The sequence below is a fragment of the Cupressus sempervirens genome, chromosome 2 (assembly GCF_028749045.1).
Source record: "Cupressus sempervirens isolate cs-2001-9-10 chromosome 2, ASM2874904v1, whole genome shotgun sequence".
Classification (NCBI taxonomy): Eukaryota; Viridiplantae; Streptophyta; class Pinopsida; order Cupressales; family Cupressaceae; genus Cupressus; species Cupressus sempervirens.
This window is the reverse complement of record NC_143119.1, coordinates 3,994,914-4,013,785: the sequence shown is the minus strand read 5'-3', so window position 1 is coordinate 4,013,785 and position 18,872 is coordinate 3,994,914. Positions and strand designations below refer to the sequence as shown.

General features: G+C 35.2%; 1 long non-coding RNA gene across 3 annotated transcripts in view; it reads left to right on the top strand.

Moving 5' to 3' along the window:
• LOC149570798 (uncharacterized) overlaps positions 1-18,872 on the top strand; it is an 84,638-nt gene that overhangs the window by 41,031 nt on the left and 24,735 nt on the right. Inside the window, exon 3 of one of the 3 annotated variants that reach the window (XR_016358362.1) lies at positions 11,199-11,957. The exons of the other annotated variants lie outside the window; for them this stretch is intronic. This is a non-coding gene — a long non-coding RNA (uncharacterized LOC149570798). Of the gene's footprint in view, positions 1-11,198; positions 11,958-18,872 lie in introns of those variants that run through there. 3 annotated transcript variants of the gene reach the window in all.

Genomic DNA, 18,872 nt, shown 5'->3' with positions numbered 1-18,872 from the left:
CTGGATATTGCCCAAGCAATGGGGGTTGTTAGCAGATTTATGAGTAATCCGGGTAAACAACATTGGGATGCAGTTAAGTAGATCTTAAGGTATTTTTAGGGCACTTCTGATTTTGTATTGTGTTTTGGTGGCAAAGATACTTCACTGAGAGGTTATACTGATTTGGATATGGCTGGAAATTTAGATAATAGAAGATCTACTACTAGTTATGTTTTTACTTTTGCTGGAGCAGCGACCAGTTGGGCATCAAAGGTGCAACAAGTGGTCTCACTTTCTACTACTAAGGTTGAATACATTGCTCTCACCGAAGGAGCAAAATAGTTGATTTGGTTGCAACGTTTGTTTGGTGATTTTGATTGTCCTCAACAAGGATCAGCCTTGTATTGTGATAGTAAAAGTGCCATTGACTTAGCAAAAAATGCAGTGTTTCATAGCAGAACTAAGCATATTGAAGTGCGTTATCATTTCATTCAAAGTAAGCTTGAGGATGGCAAACTTCAAGTCATGAAGATTAACACCAAGGAGAATCCGGTTGATGCACTTACAAAGGTTGTTCCACGAGAGAAGTTCGAGTTCTGCCGAGCTTCTCTCGGCATTGTAAAGAAATAACAGTAGGGGAATTCAGGGGAGTCATACATTACAACGGTTGGACTTCAAGTGGGGGTTTGTTGGGTGTATGTGTGAAGCCCAACAGTCTTCCATTTATTGTTTACCTTTTATTATTGTTTCCCTCCAATTGTTTATGTCTCTTCATTTCTTTCGAGACTCTGTATATATCTATTGGAGGTTTATTATTAGTTCCTGCCATGGCAGGATACTATTGCATCCATTAGATGCCATATTAGTTGCTATAACTTTTTAACTAGCCAATGAGAGTCAACAATTTTTAACATATACGTCTATCAACTATATTTTGAAATTTTCTATCTATTTAAATGATTTAAACAAAATAATTTATCTCTTCTTTGATTGGCTTAGAGCAAAAATAGTAGGGAGTAAAATTAATTTTCTTCATACAAAATTAGCATATTTTGTACACTCTACTTTTCATATATTAATTATAGCTTATGTCATCTTTGCATTATTGATAGCTTATGTCATCTTTGCATTAATTATTCATACAAATCTTCTTTTACCATAGAAAATCATTTTTACAACTATTTTAAACATAAAGTAATTATATCAATGACATGACATGTTGACTATTTTCTTTATATAAGAAATAAAACTTAAATCTTAATATTTTTAAATATAGTTTTTATTTTATTTTTAGTATTTTATATTATTATGTTCAATTTTCTATTTTACTTTTTCAATTATTGATTGTGAACTATATACTTATATAAATATTTAATCACAATAATTTAATATAAATATATAAGATTTTATTTTATTCATAATTATTTATTTATTAAAGTTTATTTAAGAACATTATAAAAACTTGAATTTGGTGCTAATATACTAGGCTCAAGCTAGATTTTCTATCTAATGCAAATAAGCTATTTTACACTGTTCAAACCATAGCAAGTAATTATCAATGTTTGAATGGGAACATTGCTTCTTCTATTTTGTTTAAACTAAAAATTCAAATGGCAGGAACTATGACGCTTGCGTCACTTGTTGTATGTTGTATTCAAAGAGCTGAAGCTACAACTGTGATGTAAAGTTCAGACTTTAATATTAATAAGAGATCTTCCCTGCAGTGTGGACGTAGCCACAATTTGTGGTGAAATCCGTGTTTGTGCTTTTCTTCTTTCTTGCTGTTCTGTTCTTTTCGGTTTGCACTTTCAGTGAACTTCACAGAAACGATGGCACACTAGAGGAATGGGTGAGCCATCTTCTGGTTCACAATAGGCAGCCCATTTTCAGTAGTAGGGCATATATCTCGCAGGTGTGCTTGGTGTCGTATCTCTGTTAGTCTTTTGGTCTTTGTGGTTTTGTGGTGTCTCTGCTGTAGTGGGCAGACTGGGTGTTAATGATCTTGTTGGGTATTGATGTTGCTGCTATGCTGGTTTGTAATGTGTGGGAATTGAAAATCTAGGCATGTAGGCTTAATCTTGGCTGCATTTTATGGGGGAATATGAAAATCAAGGCTGGTAGGCCTGTTTGTTTGGCAATTTAATCGTTTTCAAAATATCAATAAAACCTATCACTTATCAAAAATAAATAAATAGAGAGGAATTAAATCAGCAACATGTGACTTTTCCCAGTCCTCTTTTTCGTGCATTGATAATGCATTTAGAATAATAATTGTGTTGATGCAATTTTTTTTTCGTATTATTTAAATAGATCAGAGATTAATGTGTCTCCAGTGCATAACTTATTCTATTATCAATAAATGAGAATGCAGATCCACACCAATCTTTTCACATTCAAGCCTATGAAGTGCAGGGGTATAAATCGGATGATGTCGTGATACATACATTCGGTGATCAATTTGCAAATATATCCAGCCGGATCATTGGGAATGTATTCCACCATCTGCATTCATTCTTTCTGACCTGAATGGCTGTATTCAACATAAATAAGTTAGTCAATTTACATACAACATTAAAACCATTCCAATTTAATCTCACAAAAGCAGCTATCAATGCCATAGTGCATTTGTCATATTTAGAGGTTGAACAAGAATAGAAAAGACATACCTGCAAAATTGACTCTATGTAAGATGAAAGGTGTCAGCCTTCACAGAGTTCTAAGCATAAGCTCCAAATGTATGTATGCTGCAGAACAAAGGTAAAGAAATGCACAAAGATTCTAGAGCAGCTAGAGTCTATAGGCGCACTAAAAGTACCCCAATTTTAAAAACTTTTAAGTTGCCACCCATGATAAATTTCCACTAATGTATTCCTTGATTCTAAGAAAGTTTCTATGAAGGATTGAATTGTTTTTAAGTCCAGATATGCAAAACGTGGAAGCAAAATGGTGAAAATCCGACAAAGTTTTAAAGAGATGGATAATTCATTTTCCGCTACAATTTTTGAAGTCAAAGTTCATTTTTCCACCATAAAGAAGCACTTCTTGAATTTTCCACAATGGAGTAGTCAAATCGGGATTTTCTACCGAAGGAAAAATGCGTAGTGGAAAACTCATATTCCGCTGCACCTTTCATAGTCATTTTTAGATTTTCCATTGGAGAAGCAAATGTTTCATTTTCCACCAAAAGGAAAAATGCGTAGCGGAAAATTCATTTTCCGCTATGCCTTTCGCAATCAAAGTTCAGTTTTCCACATGAGGAGAGAAAAGGCAAATCTCAATCCACAATGAAGGTATATGTGGTCTAGTATCAAGATCACTCCAGAAAAGTAATTTGTGAATCAATCTACATCAAAATTGTGCCCACTACATGGAAATGGAAAATTGAAGATTGGGTGCGCTTTTTGCACTCAAAAATGAAATTTCCACCAAGCGTCAAATCCACAATAGAGAGATGGAAAAGAGCTCTTAATTGATTAAACAGAGAATGGTAATCTCATAATGATTTATTGTTTGAAGATTTGGGCATCAACATGACATTAAATATGAAGCGGAAAATTCATTTTCTACTACGCCTTTCGTAGTCAGTTTGGAGTTTTCCACAAAAGGAGAAGACAAAAGTCAAATTTTCACAAAGGATGAATTGGAGTGTTCCATAACCAGTGACTTGATAGCAAAGAAGAAGTATTGCTTGTTAATTATATTCAAAGTGTAGTTACTAGAATGTGTGAATTTCACCTACAACAGAGAATTGGAAAATTGAGAACTTGGTACGCTTTTCAACCTTCATTTGGGATTTTCCACCACAAGCATTCTAGAGAATCACTCTCAAAATTCAGCAAGGAATAAACATGGTAAGCATGGAAGATAACATACTGACAAATTGAAGACATCTGAGTTACATAGCATGTGAAAGAAGAGTGGCTGGGAACTTTATTTTATCAATTCTGATTTTGTAACAGTCATATAGACCAGCATTTAGTAGCTCATATCTTTTGACTAAGTGATTATTTTTCTGATCGCTCCGGTCAGAATGAAGATAACCAGGTTTGGAAAAACATATCCAAAGATGAGCTCGATCCAACGGTGGAATCAAAAGATATGCCCCCCGCAACGAGACCCAAACAGGCAGAATTATTTTTCAGTCCGACCATCAAAGGAACATTTTGATTTGAATTTAATATATTTTGATATCACTTGTCCAAATATCATTCAAATATGTTAATGTATATCCTTATAAATCATAGTTTATAAGTATGTTAGTTTTGAAAAGGAAAAATATGGGAAATCAAAGAGACAAGAGTCAGTTATAGAACTGAAAAGTCACCAAAAGAAACCAATTGGAATGTGAAGAGAATCTCTAGGAAGAAATAGTTATAGAACTGAAAGGTCACTGTTGGAGAACCGAATGGTCATGAAGAAGTCTATTTATTGTATATCTTTGCTGATATGGAGGGTTCTTCTTTTCGGCGAGAGACAGAGAAAAGGAGTAGGGGGAAGAAACTTAGTTTAGTTTTCTGCATTTTCATTATGTATGTTAAGAGTTTGAGTTTTTGTAATAGATTTAGCATAAGCTGTGAGAAAATAAAATCTGAGCATTCTTATTTGTGATGTTCAAGGCAACAAGTGTTTTATTCTGAATTGGAGCATTCAATCTGAGTATTGTTATTTTCAATTTTGGGCATCATCTTGCATCTCGTGTTGAATAATGAATGGTTTGTATATCAGAGTATTTGCAGACATTCCTATTACAAGAATTGGGATAATTTAACCTTCTCTTTCATTTCATTTTTCATTGCATTTGCATACATAGCATTTACATTGCATTACCAATGCTAGGGAGTCATAGGAAGTGTGAATTCCTGGGGTTGGCTAGGTGTAGAACTGAATTCTCTGCCTGAGTTAGTTCTATCTAGGGCTGGCTTGGTTTTCCTCTTTCGTTCTCAGGTTAAGAACGTACCGAGTTAGTTTAGGAATAAACAAGATTCATTGAATATCATTGATAAGGGAGCTATACCTTTTAATTAAGAGGAAATCTATCATCCTCATGATAGATTATCCAACTGTTGGTATCAAATTATTTTTCACAGGTTTGGGCATTTAAGAGTTACATTGGAAAGAACAATCTGTTTACCAACAGAGTCATAGGACAGAACTTTTTCCAGGCACATTGAGCACAGAACGAAGCAAAACTCTTTATAAGCGTAGAACAGAATAGTCCAATGTAGCACATCCTCTGCCCAGAGAGAAAAATGAAAACCAAACAAGATTTCAAGAGTTGAGCTCTCTTCCATAAGATAGGTGGCAAAGATTAGCTTATTGCCAAAGGAGTTACTCTTGCTATCTTTCAAGATTGAAGGCAAGATAACTCTTGATCATATCAAACCATTAAAACATGCCCCCCGATCAGATAGGCAAGCTCAAGTAATAATATCTCCACATTAAAGAATGGGATTTAAACTTATACAAATTGGAGATGATTACACACACACACACACACACACATATTTATAATATATGTATGTGTGTGTGTGTGTATGTATTTTCCTATACATATATCCATCGAAGATAAAACATGAAATAAGCAAATACTTTGGATGATATGAAAAACATTCAATTAAAAATTAAATATTTAATTACTGAGTTTGTTAATTAAAATTGACAAGGTACCTTAAGCCTGGGGACTAACTAGACCAGCTAGACATTGGAACACCTCTATCTCAAACCTAGAAAACTGACATTGATCAAGGTTCTAATTCCTAACTTTTACCCTTTGCTCATGCATTCCTGCACTGATGATATTCTTTCCCTGCTCATGGGATGATTAGCTTCTTGCATCCACTGACCAGGATGAATTAGATATCCATTCGATCATAATAAACTCACTTTCCAAACTAATCATACATTAGCAGCAGCAATTCATTTTCCTATTTTTTCCATAAATGAGGATTCAATTCCTTCTATAATGAACTATTTGTTAGAATCCACATAACCAAAATTAACAAAATTTACATTTCTATTCTCATTAGATAATATTCATATACCGAAATTTGACTGAAATCCTTTTAACAACCATAGTCACATTTCACAGGATTGCTGTCCTATCTCCTTGAGCCTGCTTGTTCCTCATTAAAACCACTTGGATCCTCTCTTTTCACTTGCTGTTAGTCTTGAAATCTTTCTCCTTTTAATGGATCTTCTATAGCATTGAATATGCTGTTCTTTTTGAAACTTCATTGCTTTCAGCAGACATGAGAGACCAAGGCATCAATTTAGGGCCTGCTTTCTCTTTCCACCCTCCTTTGACCATGAGTTAGGGCTTGGAGTTAAGAAATCAGAACAAAAGGAAAACTAAAATTCCCTCCCAAAGAGAAACATGTGACCTCTTCATATTTTTTTGCTCTCAAAGTAGCTTTTACAAGGAAATAAAAGCATAGTATTCACACATTTGACATTTGGGGTAAGTAATAAAAGCCTTTGGCATATTTAAATGCACTATTAAGGTCTCTAAGGATATGAAGCTTTTTTGAAACAAGAAAAACTTGTCATACACCTAGAGCCATTCAAATGAAAGACTACATCTGGGAGAGAGAACATCCCAAGAATATGGCCAAATGAAAAACTAAGGCAAAAAGTGAAGCTGTAAATACAATTAAGTCCTAGGGACCGAATTGGATATAATTAAGTCCTAGGGCCTTCTCTTATTACTTCTGATTGGGCTTTTATTGAGTGGGTTCGGACATTGTTGTTACGACGTATCACTAGATGTCACAGATTCACCCCTCACAGCATTGTCTTGGCTGAGTTTGGTGCTCATCCTCTCAAACTTGCCGTCATTTTTGACTTGATTTGGTTTCTTCATCGGCTTTGTGCTTTTATGGAGACGTGTTGACCGGCTTAGATACTCTCATCTGGCATACTGTTCTTCGATGGAGATTATAAGATTTGAAACTTCTACTAGGTCTCGATGCTGGTATATTCATGCCACCTCTTTGTTGGGTTCGATCGGGATTGACATTGATCGTCTTTCTCCTTATCAGTTTTCGCTGGATGCTTCTGCTCATCTTCTCCCCTCACGTTAGAAGTTGAATGAGCATGTTTGATAGGATATTTATAGACAGTACATTACCACTACTTGGAGTAATCCCCCGGGGGGTCTACGACCTAGGATGGCCTTCTATGCTGAGCATTTTCTTGAGATTTAGGATGGTATTGTTGTTCGCCCTGCTTATCTCTATCGACACTAGAATTAGGCCTTACGGTTTTCTGTAGGCTCATTTAGAGTTGGTTCTCATCGCCTCAGGGTTTGGACTGACCACCATATGGATCAGGCTGATAGGTTATGTCAGCTATGTACTTTGGCGAAGGTTGAGACCGAGATCCACTTCATATTTCGTTGTCCTCTTTACTATGAGATCAAAGGGAGATTTTATTGCCTTTTCAGAGACTGTTCTTCTCTTTCGATGTTCTTTAGCTATATTGATTAGTGGTGTCTTGCACTTTTTCTTCAGGAGGCCACCCATCTTCGAGAGATTACCCTGCAATCTTTTATTCCTCAGGGGTGTACTTCAGATCAGCTCATTGCTGCCTTTTTCTCTCCCTTGTCTCCTCTACAGGGTTTGAAAAGGCCTTCCACTACTTCTCATTCCAAATCGGTCAGACATTGTACCAGTCTCTCTAGGCAGCGATAGTCCTATAGCGGTTCTTCATGGCATTCTAAAGCCATGGATAGTTCACAGGTGTACCTCTCTATTACTGATTTCTTTGTGGCAAGGAAGGACCCTTAGTCCTTACCTTGTCTTCTTTATTGTTTGTCTCTTGCTTTTGTTTCTTCTCAGTCACCATTTGGTGCTTTTGCTTTGGGCAGTTCTTCTGTTGTATGCCCAGTCCCATAAACCGTTTTGATTTTTCATGGACATTACTATTATTATCTTATCTTATTTTGTTGATTTTATAGCAGCGGGAGTTATCTTTTGTAACAAACGAATTTTCATAACCAATTTAAAACACCTAATAATCTGATTTAATAAGTAACTGATTCCATTTCACATGACAATGACTTTCATTAACTAAATATAACTATGATAAAGTAACTGATTTCTATTCTAACTGTAATTCATGTTCAGCTGATATAACGAAATAAAGAAATAAATACATTGCTAACATTTTAATCATTTCTAACTAATAACATATTCAGCTGAAAATAAAATAACGACTATCTTCTATATCAACTAATATATTCATTCAATTTATGCTATTAGAAAACTAAACTATCTAATTATTCTTCTAAGGATTTAAAGGTAAAAGTGCAAAAGAAACATACAGAAATAATGGAGAAATTCCTTTATCTTATTGTTCAAGCCTCGACATTGGTGAGAGGAGAAGCGTTGACATAGGCTTAACCTTCCAACCTCGGACCATACTTATCCCCACACATTCTAACTTAATAGAACGACACTCCCTTCTTCGGGATCGGGCTTGGGATGTTCTTAAGTCCAGCCATCCAAGCTACTCAATGGTTTGAGTGCCCCATCAATTATACCTATATAACTGATGTCTATGGATAAACAAAAAGATCTCATGATTGGCACATATGCCTATAACTACCTTGGCCAAGGAGTTCAGTTGGGTTTGTGAACCCGATCTCCACCACTCGACTTGACAATAGATTCTATTACCAGGGCATGCATGAGCTATTAATTATTTATTATTCCAATCTAATTTCATTGTTGTGTCTGCAGGTTTATTTCCACCTCTTCACCATTCATTGGCTTCTCTGTCGGGTGAATTCCTCGGTGTCCGCATGATTCTGATTTTGTTTTACACCTCTTCACCAATTCTATGGCTTCTTTGTCAAGTGAATTCCTCGGTGTCAAAGTGTTCTAAATATGCTTGGAAATTTTATTGAAGCATGTGTAATGATGTGGTTTCATATAATCAATCAAGTTTATTACAACTTCCAAAGGATTTCATAAATGATGTAAACTTAGGAAAACTTGGTGAATGATTTCATACACCTCGGATTACAAACAGCTAGTACTATGGATTGATCTCTACTTAACAGGCTTAGCCGGCTGTGGGTGGAAGTCGAATTAGAAAGAGAAAGAAAAAGATTTGGCAATCATATGTAAATTATTCTCTACCTATCTTTATGTATCAGCTGAGTTAGATATTGAATTCAGTAAGATCGATTTATATTTTGCATTGTTTCTATGGTATTCAATCTTGCAATTAGAATAACCATTCCAGTCGGTTTATCTTGGAATACATAAACAAGAAAATCATTATCAGAAATCGTGACTTGAGATTTGATTGTATCTTTTGCTCTAGCCAGGCCTCTTGTCCTCCCACAAATTTGAGGCTGATTCCAGACTTCAATTCGTCAACAATAATATACTGGAAGAACAACAGTGATTAATATATTGGAAGATCAGCAGGGATTCGGGGTATGAGAAAGGAAGGTATTCGGCTGAGAGCTCAAACGTAGACGTATGGGTTTTGGAGAGAACAGGAGATGGAAGGAGTATGTCTGCCTAATTCGATCATGGCTCCTTAATAACTTATCCAAGACTCCTCGGCTTCCATCAGTTTTCAAGATGACCATTCAGATGCAATAAGAATTTTGATTTTGAAAAGAATTAAAGCGGGAAAAGAAATGAGGAGGAATTGAAGATTTTAATCTTTTATTTAATTATTATATGCTTTTATGTATGTTTACATATATATATTGATGAGGTGACATCATTAGATTACATTATTATAATTTATTGGTGCCATTTCGTTTTTATATTTGTATGATCGTATTTAAGTGTTTATTATAATGATAAAATAAGAAGATTTAATATTAAATTTCTAAAGGTATGAATTATATTTTAATTTAGATTATTTTATGTTTTTATTACATGGTTTTCCAAATAGCTCATGCGGTCCCATAATGCAACCTATGGTCAAGTCTTCGTATCCTTTCCAAGGGAGTCTTAGGTCATACCTGCCGATCCTGATGACTGAACCAAACAACCATCCCATTTTGATGATCCCGTTTAGCAATGCTTAACCTCTCTTCAGTCTCCTCCTGTAATCACCCAAGCAAAAGCATTCTCGCCAACACATTAATTCAAAAATATATTGATTGTTAATTCAAATCAAACAACTACTAATCATCTAATAACAGTTATAGGTTACTGGTTATTTCATCAATGTCTATAATAACTAACTCATTTCACATGATCATGAAAGAAATAATTCGTTATCAGTTGGTACAACATATATAAATAACTAACTCATTTCACATGACCAAGAAGAGAAATAATTTGTTAACATTTGATACAACATATATAAATAACTAACATTTCACATGATCAGGAAAGGTAATAGTTCGTTAAACCGACAGTTACGATCAAATTTAAAAATTTAAGGCAAAATTTGGGATGTAACATCTTTCTCTCCTATATTTGAAAGAAATAGATATATTATTGAAGACAACTCAACAGATAACATTAGTTTCTTTGTAATGTCAAGGCAATGGAGGTTCAAGACAACAAAGGGTCTTGTCTCCACTTTTTAATGACAAGACAATGAAGAGTCGAGACAATTTTATATATTCTTCCACGTGGAATTTGTATGATTGCACATTGATATTTTTTGTTTCAAGAAGATTGATAATAAGGAATTTTATTAGTGTTTGTACATTGATTGATGCAATAATCACCACCTCAGCTTAGCCATGTGTTTAGTCAAATTGTAAATCAGTTTTTCTGTACATTCATAAATATTTATAAGTGATATATTTGTGGCTGTGTTATTCTCCCTTAAGTTGGACTGTTTTCCAGGATAATTCATTTGTGTCAAATGTTGAATCTGTTGTGTCTTATTGTTCCTTTATTTTGTTTGTTGTTCATCTTCATTTCTGGCATGAAGCATTGACAATTTCAAGTAGTAGGAATATAAATGAAATACATGTGAATACAAAAATATACAAAACCTAGGTTTACAATTCAAAAATTAATGCATTCCCTAAACCAAGTAATTGGTTAACATTTGTTTACAAGTGAATTGTTTTACTTATGTACACCTTAAGATGAAGACATTAAGGTTTCTACACTATTTATCAATTAGTGTTATTGTGTGCTTCTTTTCTTTTCAAAAAGGCAATAATCTACTCTAGATTGATATCAATTGATTACCACATTTTTTTTCTAATTGATCTATTATATTTTTTGTAGATATTTTTCACACAGTTCTTGGACTATGACTAATTATACATGGAAGCAGCTTGAATTGGATGAATGTACAATCACTCTTGTGTTGGAGATTGGAAAATGAAAGAATGGAGTTATAGTAAACATTAAAATTTAATGTCTTATAGACAAAGTTGTTGTAAAGTGCATAAAAATGAATAATAATGATGCAAACATACAAAAAGTAAAAACTTTATTCAAGTTAGATTCTCACACTAATGGTATTAGCTATTATGGCTATACAAAAGACAAAGTATTTCTATATTGCATTTGAGAAATCTGATTGCACTGTAAGAGATTTTGTCACTATCCAAACAAAATTCATGTTTTGACCCAAAAAAATTACAAAATGAAACAAAAGATGTGGATGTAAGATAAAAATTCAAGTTTATTAAAGATATTTGTCAGTATAATTATATACAAATACTAAACAACGAGAGGTGCCCCGTGAGGATCCCTATTTATCACATATTGAAATTGATGTGGTTAGTTGGAACAACATTAATATTTTAATAATTATTATATGCTTTCTCTTAAATTTATTAGTAGATTTTTTTTTTGTTATTGAGTTATTTTAAAAAGTTTTTAGCTTTTTATGTTTTCAAATAAAAAATACTAATTAGGTTTTTTTTTCTTCAATGCAAAGCCATTCTGCACAGTTTTTCTTCTAAACATTAACAAAAAATTTATCACTGAGATTTGACTCTTGAGAATATTTTGTTCAAGTTTGATAAAAATTATCTTTGTGCGATTTTTTTTGATTTCAATATAAATAATTCAATTAAATATGATTCCAACTTCAACTACAAAAGAAATAGTAAAGTGTTTTTATTCTTCATTTTTATAATTATTTATTATTTCTACCTATTGATATCACTAATTTGTTTTAATTGTTTGTTGAGTCCAAAGTCCTCTTTGGATTACTGATCTGCTAACTCAACAAACAATTAAAACAAGTTTGTGATCTTAAAGAAGCAGAAATAATGCATAATTATAAGGAAAAGGATAAAAACATCTTACCAATGTTTTTGTAGTTAAAGTTGGACTCATATTTAATTGGATTACTTATACTGAAATTATAATTTTTTGCGCATTGATAATTTTTATTTAACTTCAACAAAATATTTTCAGGAGTCAAATCTCTGTGATAGATATTTTGTTCATGTTTAGAAAAAATACTGTGTAAAACGACATTGTATTGTAGAAACAAATTTCATTAGTGTCTTTTATACGAAAAAACAAAAAACTAAAGACTTTAGAAAATAACTCAATAAGAAAAAAACAATCTACTAATAAACTTAAGGGAAACCATGTAATAATTATAAAAATACTAATGTTGTTCCAACTAACTTAAGCAATTTCAATGTGTGATCTGTAGGGATCCTCACAAGGAACCTTTTCTTGTTCAACATTTGTATATTATTACGTTGACTAATTTTTTTAATACACTGAATTTTTTTCTTTCTTCCACATTTTTTGTTTCATCTCGTAATTTTTTCTATTCAAACATGATTTTTCTTTGGATAAATATAAAATCTCTTGAAGTACAATCACATTTCTCTAATGCAATATAAAAATACCTCATCTTTTGCATAGTTATAATGACTAATAAATTAGTATGAGAATCTACTTTAGATAAAGTTTTCATTTCTTGTATGATTGTATCATAATTCATCATTTTTATGTGCTTTATGACAACTTTGCCTCTAAAACAATAAATTCTAATATTTACTATAACTCCATTCTTTCCTCTTCTGATCTCTTGTTCAAGAGTGAGCAATCTTGATGAATAATAGCAGAGTTTCAAGCAAGAGCAGTGGTCATTCATCATTGAACAACAAATCTGGTCAATGGAACAATTTATGTAATGAAAGCAGTGAGTATCTTGTGAAAAGGGGCAGATTTACAATAGTGAACAACCGATGTCAAAGAATGGAAGGCAGTTCTGCAACTAGGAATAGCAGTGGACATTGATTTATCTTTAGAATGAGGTAGGGTTTAAGAAAACTCACAGTATCCAATGCATTCATCTGTTCTTTTGTGATTTCAAGCGTTTTCATCATTGTTGAAGGAATTATCACTGTTTTTCTAGACGTTTGTTGTTGTTGTTCCTTGTGTTTGCTAGAGATTTTCTTGAGATTAGTGTTTATTTCCAGACGTTATGTTTCTATAAGAGTTTTTCACTAGGATACAAAGTTTTTACTACTTTATTGAGTCTATATTTTCATAAGAATACTTTAATTGTCCATGCATAGGGATGCATTGTATAATATGTCCTGTCCATTTCTTTTGGAGAGTTTTTGTTTTTGGAGATTCATCATTGGCATGTGAAGAAGTTTTCTATTCAAGAAGGTGCAATATTGTCTTGATACTTTCATTAATAGAGTAGACGACAGTTTTGTAAAAGTTTGAAAAGCATTGTCATGGCAAGGTCTATGTACTGTTATAGGGCACAAAAGAAGACAAAGGGTGTAAAAGTTTTAGAGACCAACAACTGTTGATTTTTCTATGAAAGGATAAATCACTATTTTTTGGAGGTCTTTCTTTGTTCTAGAGGTTTTCATTATTTCCATAGCATGTTTGACTATTTTATCAACGCTTTTGGCTGTCACACAGTTGCAATCACTGTTCTAGGAGAGAGACGTTTGTGTGCAAAAGTAGTGATCCACTGTCACAATGCTTTACTATGAAAGAGTGATCAAATTAGCAGTAAAGATAGCATAGATAAAATAGTAAGTGAGAGATTAATATGCCATGATCTTAGAGAAAGACAATAACAAATCAATGTTATGAATGACAATGATATGAATAATGTCGAGTTGGTGGCCAACACGTCCTTTGAGATTCATGACATGTCTTAATCGTCTCTTGTGGGTTGGGTTAAATATAACAGTTATATTGGGCATTGACAGTGCAAGCTTTTGGTGTAATGAAAATGATTCTTACAATTGGCATCAGAGGCTTGGGTCATGGGTTCGAGTCTCCTTTTAGTGGGTGCTGAATGTGATGTCCCTTTACTGGTTTTGTATGATATTTCCAACCTCTAATCAGATCTTTAAGATCAAACAACTAATATCACAAAGATCCACCAAATTTCTCAAGAAACCCCAAATCGGGTATGCCAGAAATAGTGCCAAAAGCTTCACAGCTTCACCTATTATTAATAAATCCGAAAACCCACAAATCTGCACTGTTCAGCACAAAGGCAAACTCTGTATGAGCATGCACATGGAATGGCTTCAAACTCCCGTCCTTAGCCTTCCTGGAAACCTGCAAACTCCCGTTCTTGGGTCTCCCTGGAAACCTGCAAACTCCCGTTCTTGGGTCTCCTTCTCCACAGGTTTGGCAGCCTCTGAAGAATAACAAAAAATGAGCAAAAATCAAGTTCTGGAAATCAGCCCAAAATGCCTCCAAACCCCTTAAAAGAGGGCATAACTGTAACTCACGTCCAAGAGAGGTTAATGAAACATATTTTAATAATAATTTTCATTTATTAGTCCAACGGTTTCCAAAGATTAACCCCCTTTTTCCGAAACTTCACTTTCTTGGGCCTGCCTGCCTTAGCAAAGATTATTATTTTTTAATTATTTGAAAAGGGGACATGACAAGTCCTCCCCTCCCAAACATTGCTTGTCCTCAAGCAATGGTTGAACAATAAACCAATCAATCCACCCGGATCCCAAATGTAGTCATGAACTATACTACTACCAATTAACACAGGCTCCTGCAATATCCTCTGCAATATGACCAAGAGGAATCCATAATCAAACTGACAATTATAGCTCAACCAAACTCCAAAATCACCACTACCACAATAAAAAACCCATGAGACACAAACTCTTAGAACATCAGAACCCAAGTAAAGTGGACAAATCAAACTACCAACACAGTAAATACCATCAATGCATCCCACTGGCCTATACAGAATGTACAATCCAACTCTGCAACAATGGTGAACGCTCTCGAATGAACTGTACCAAGTATGGAGAATCCACACACTGTACAACTCCTGCAGTCAACACAACTTTGCAAATCACCGGCCACTATCTCATAACCATAACTCCCATGCACTGCTGATGGTGAAAAGACATTACAAGATAAAGAGTAAGAAATGGAATCCAAACCAAATTTTCCTGCCATCAACTCCTCAAAACAAGGATTAAATGCTAACTGATGTACATACCCTGCAATATAATGTTGATTAAAAAAACCAACCTTAGTCAACAGCTCACCATGAACAAGTGATACAACCCACTGTGACTGATCACTAGCTAAGTCAAGAGATGTCATAGCCAAAGGAGTAGAATCAATAACAACACCCACTGAAGCATCACTCCCAAACTCCTGCTCTAAGTCACATATTATCAAGCTGTCAACTGCAGAACCTATCACCATGTCATGCCCATCACAACTCTCATCTTGAGGCATCAAACTGTCCCATAACTGATGATAAGCACTAGGAACCAAAGTACATCTCTGTATCATCATCTCATCAACATGGTCATCAAAGGTAAATTGATGAGCGTACCTCATAGTGTAATGCCGATAGAATGCGCCAATCTCAATTAGTGGCTCAAACTGTAATCCAGATGAAACTAACTGCAATTGATCATTAACCATGTTGGAACTGACTACTACCTCTGAAGATATCACTAAGGGAGTAGTATTACTAGCAGGAACCATGCCAACTCCCGACTCACCAACATCACACATGATCTTTGATACATCTCTAGTCTCTGTGCCATCAGTACTAGAGGCCACCACCATGTCAGGCATACAACAATCTGCTACAACACCCAACTCAACTGAACCTGACTCTAGTGGGAATGAACCTGATATGCCAATGTTAGTATCAAGGATGGATGCATCCCCATCTGCACTGTCTTTGACAATCTCGGCCATGGACATCCTCGGATCACCAAACACCACAGCTTGTGACTGTATAGAATCAGGTAAAGACTGTAGTCGCTCTAACTCCATGGTCACCTTAGCCAAATGAAACTGTGACTCCTTGAAATCCAATTGTGTACTCTCAAGAATCTCAGAAGTCACCTCAAGCTGCTGAGTAAGCTCACTCACCTCATCTTCCTTGGCCAACAATGCATCGTATGCTGTACTGCCCCACTCCATAAGATAATCTCTATCGGCTACCAACTGCATATAATCCTGTCTCAAAATTCGGATAGCCTCCCATAAAGAGTCAAACTCTGTCAAGGAAAGATAACTGCCTTCCTACTCATCACTAGTAGGAGAACCCCATCCATAAACTGCTAACAACTGAAGAGCAGCATCAAAATGCTGGCAAGTGATAGCAATGTCTTGGTCACTAACTCTCAACTGATTAGACACATGATGGCACTGGCTTGACTTTCTCCGACAAACCTCCTCTGATGCACTGTCTAAAGGAGTATCCTCAAAGTTACTAGTCTCTAGAGTATTACCATCCATGTCCTGTGAATCATCTGTAAAGCTCATATCAACATACGGAGTATCAAAAACTGTAGCACTGCTGTCCAACTCCTCTGTACCCAAAGAAACTAAGTCTTCAAAACTGCCCACTGCATCCTCCTGGATGTCATCAATGCCAATATGATCCTGGGACTCATCTGTACACACTGCCAAATATGAAAGATCATCAACACATTCCAGAAAGTATGGTCGACTGGATATATGAACAAAGCCCAACACCGGTGTATAAAAACTAATACCAACATCGGACAAGCTGCTAGCACAAGAAAAGACAACACCGTGCAATCTGCTAATCAAATCCATGATAGCACCCAAACAAACACTGCTACCAAAAAGTGTTAAAGATCTCCTATCAACTGAATCCCAAATGCCAATATAACAATCTTGAGTCCATATCTGTAAACTAGAATCAACTGGTAACTCAAGAAAAATCCTCACTTGAGTAATATGACCAATACCAACTAACTCCACATACCTGTCATGATGAGATAATGAAGTCTCAATATTGTCTTCACTCACCTTCAGCTGGCTGGACAAATCATGTGAAGTACTACCAGCCTCAACCTTATGTGATGAAGCATCTAACTGTGCCTGGTACTCTTTCTCAGCAAAGTCATGAATGCTCAATGTCTGCTCATCTCTACCAGGTATCTCACCATCCTGCACAACAACATCCTCATAATCATCATCTGAACCCACTACACTGTAGTCACTACCTGTTGTAAATATACCACCCTGAATACCTGTGGCATCACCCTTTAACGACCTGTATACAATTGTCTCAATTTGAGTATCAAGTTGACCATTACTATCAATCTGTGTAATATCTTTTCTCACTGCCTCCTGTGGCGGAGTAGAATCTGAGACCTCTGCTTGGCTATAAGCTAGTTTCTCAGACTCCTCATGCAAATTCTTGGTAATTGTGTCATCTACCCTGTGAGAAAATTTGCCAAATAGAAATCTAGTCAACTTATCCACCTTAGCTGGGTCGGAAACCATGTCATTCATCATACGGTGGTGCTCAACCAACTGTTCAGACATGTCATGGCTTATTTTCATAAGTTTATCTCGAATGTCTAAATAACCATCCTTTTTACTGTTTTGACTCTGGACATCAATTGTCCAAGATCGTGTCCTCTGAGACTCTGTACTTGTCCATTCTGGATAAAGTAGAGTGTAACCCCAATAGGATATAACTTCTTCAAACACCAAGGACTAACATGCAAATGATTAGAAGTAGCATGCAACCATAGATTTTGACATGCAACTGATTAGAAGCAACATGCAACCACCAAATTCACCAAGAACTAACATGCAAATGATTAGAAGTAGCATGCAACCATAAATTTTGACATGCAGCTGATTAGAAGCAACATGCAATCATAAATTATGACATGCAAGATCTGGGTAGTTGTCAAAACTGACATGCAAGATCTGGGTAGTTGTCAAAACTGACATGCAAACTTCTACAACCACCAAATTCACCAAGAACTAACATGAAAATGATTAGAAGTAGCATGCAACCATAAATTTTGACATGCAGCTGATAAGCAACATGCAACCATAAATTATGACATGCAAGATTTGGGTAGTTCTCAAAACTGACATGCAAACTTCTACAAACCTTCAGGCTGGCAAGATCATGGCTCTGATACCACTGTGATGTCCCTTTACTGGTTTTGTATGATATTTCCAACCTCTAATCAGATCTTTAAGATCAAACAACTAATATCACAAAGATCCACCAAATTTCTCAAGAAACCCCAAATCGGGTATGCCAGAAATAGTGCCAAAAGCTTCACAGCTTCACCTATTATTAATAAATCCTAAAACCCACAAATCTGCACTGTTCAACACAAAGGCAAACTTTGTATGAGCATGCACATGGAATGGCTTCAAACTCCCGTCCTTAGCCTTCCTGGAAACCTGCAAACTCCCATTCTTGGGTCTCCCTGGAAACCTGCAAACTCCCGTTCTTGGGTCTCCTTCTCCACAGGTTTGGCAGCCTCTGAAGAATAACAAAGAATGAGCAAAAATCAAGTTCTGGAAATCAGCCCAAAATGCCTCCAAACCCCTTAAAAGAGGGCATAACCATAACTCACGTCCAAGAGAGGTTAATGAAACATATTTTAATAATAATTTTCATTTATTAGTCCAACGGTTTCCAAAGATTAACCCCCTTTTTCCGAA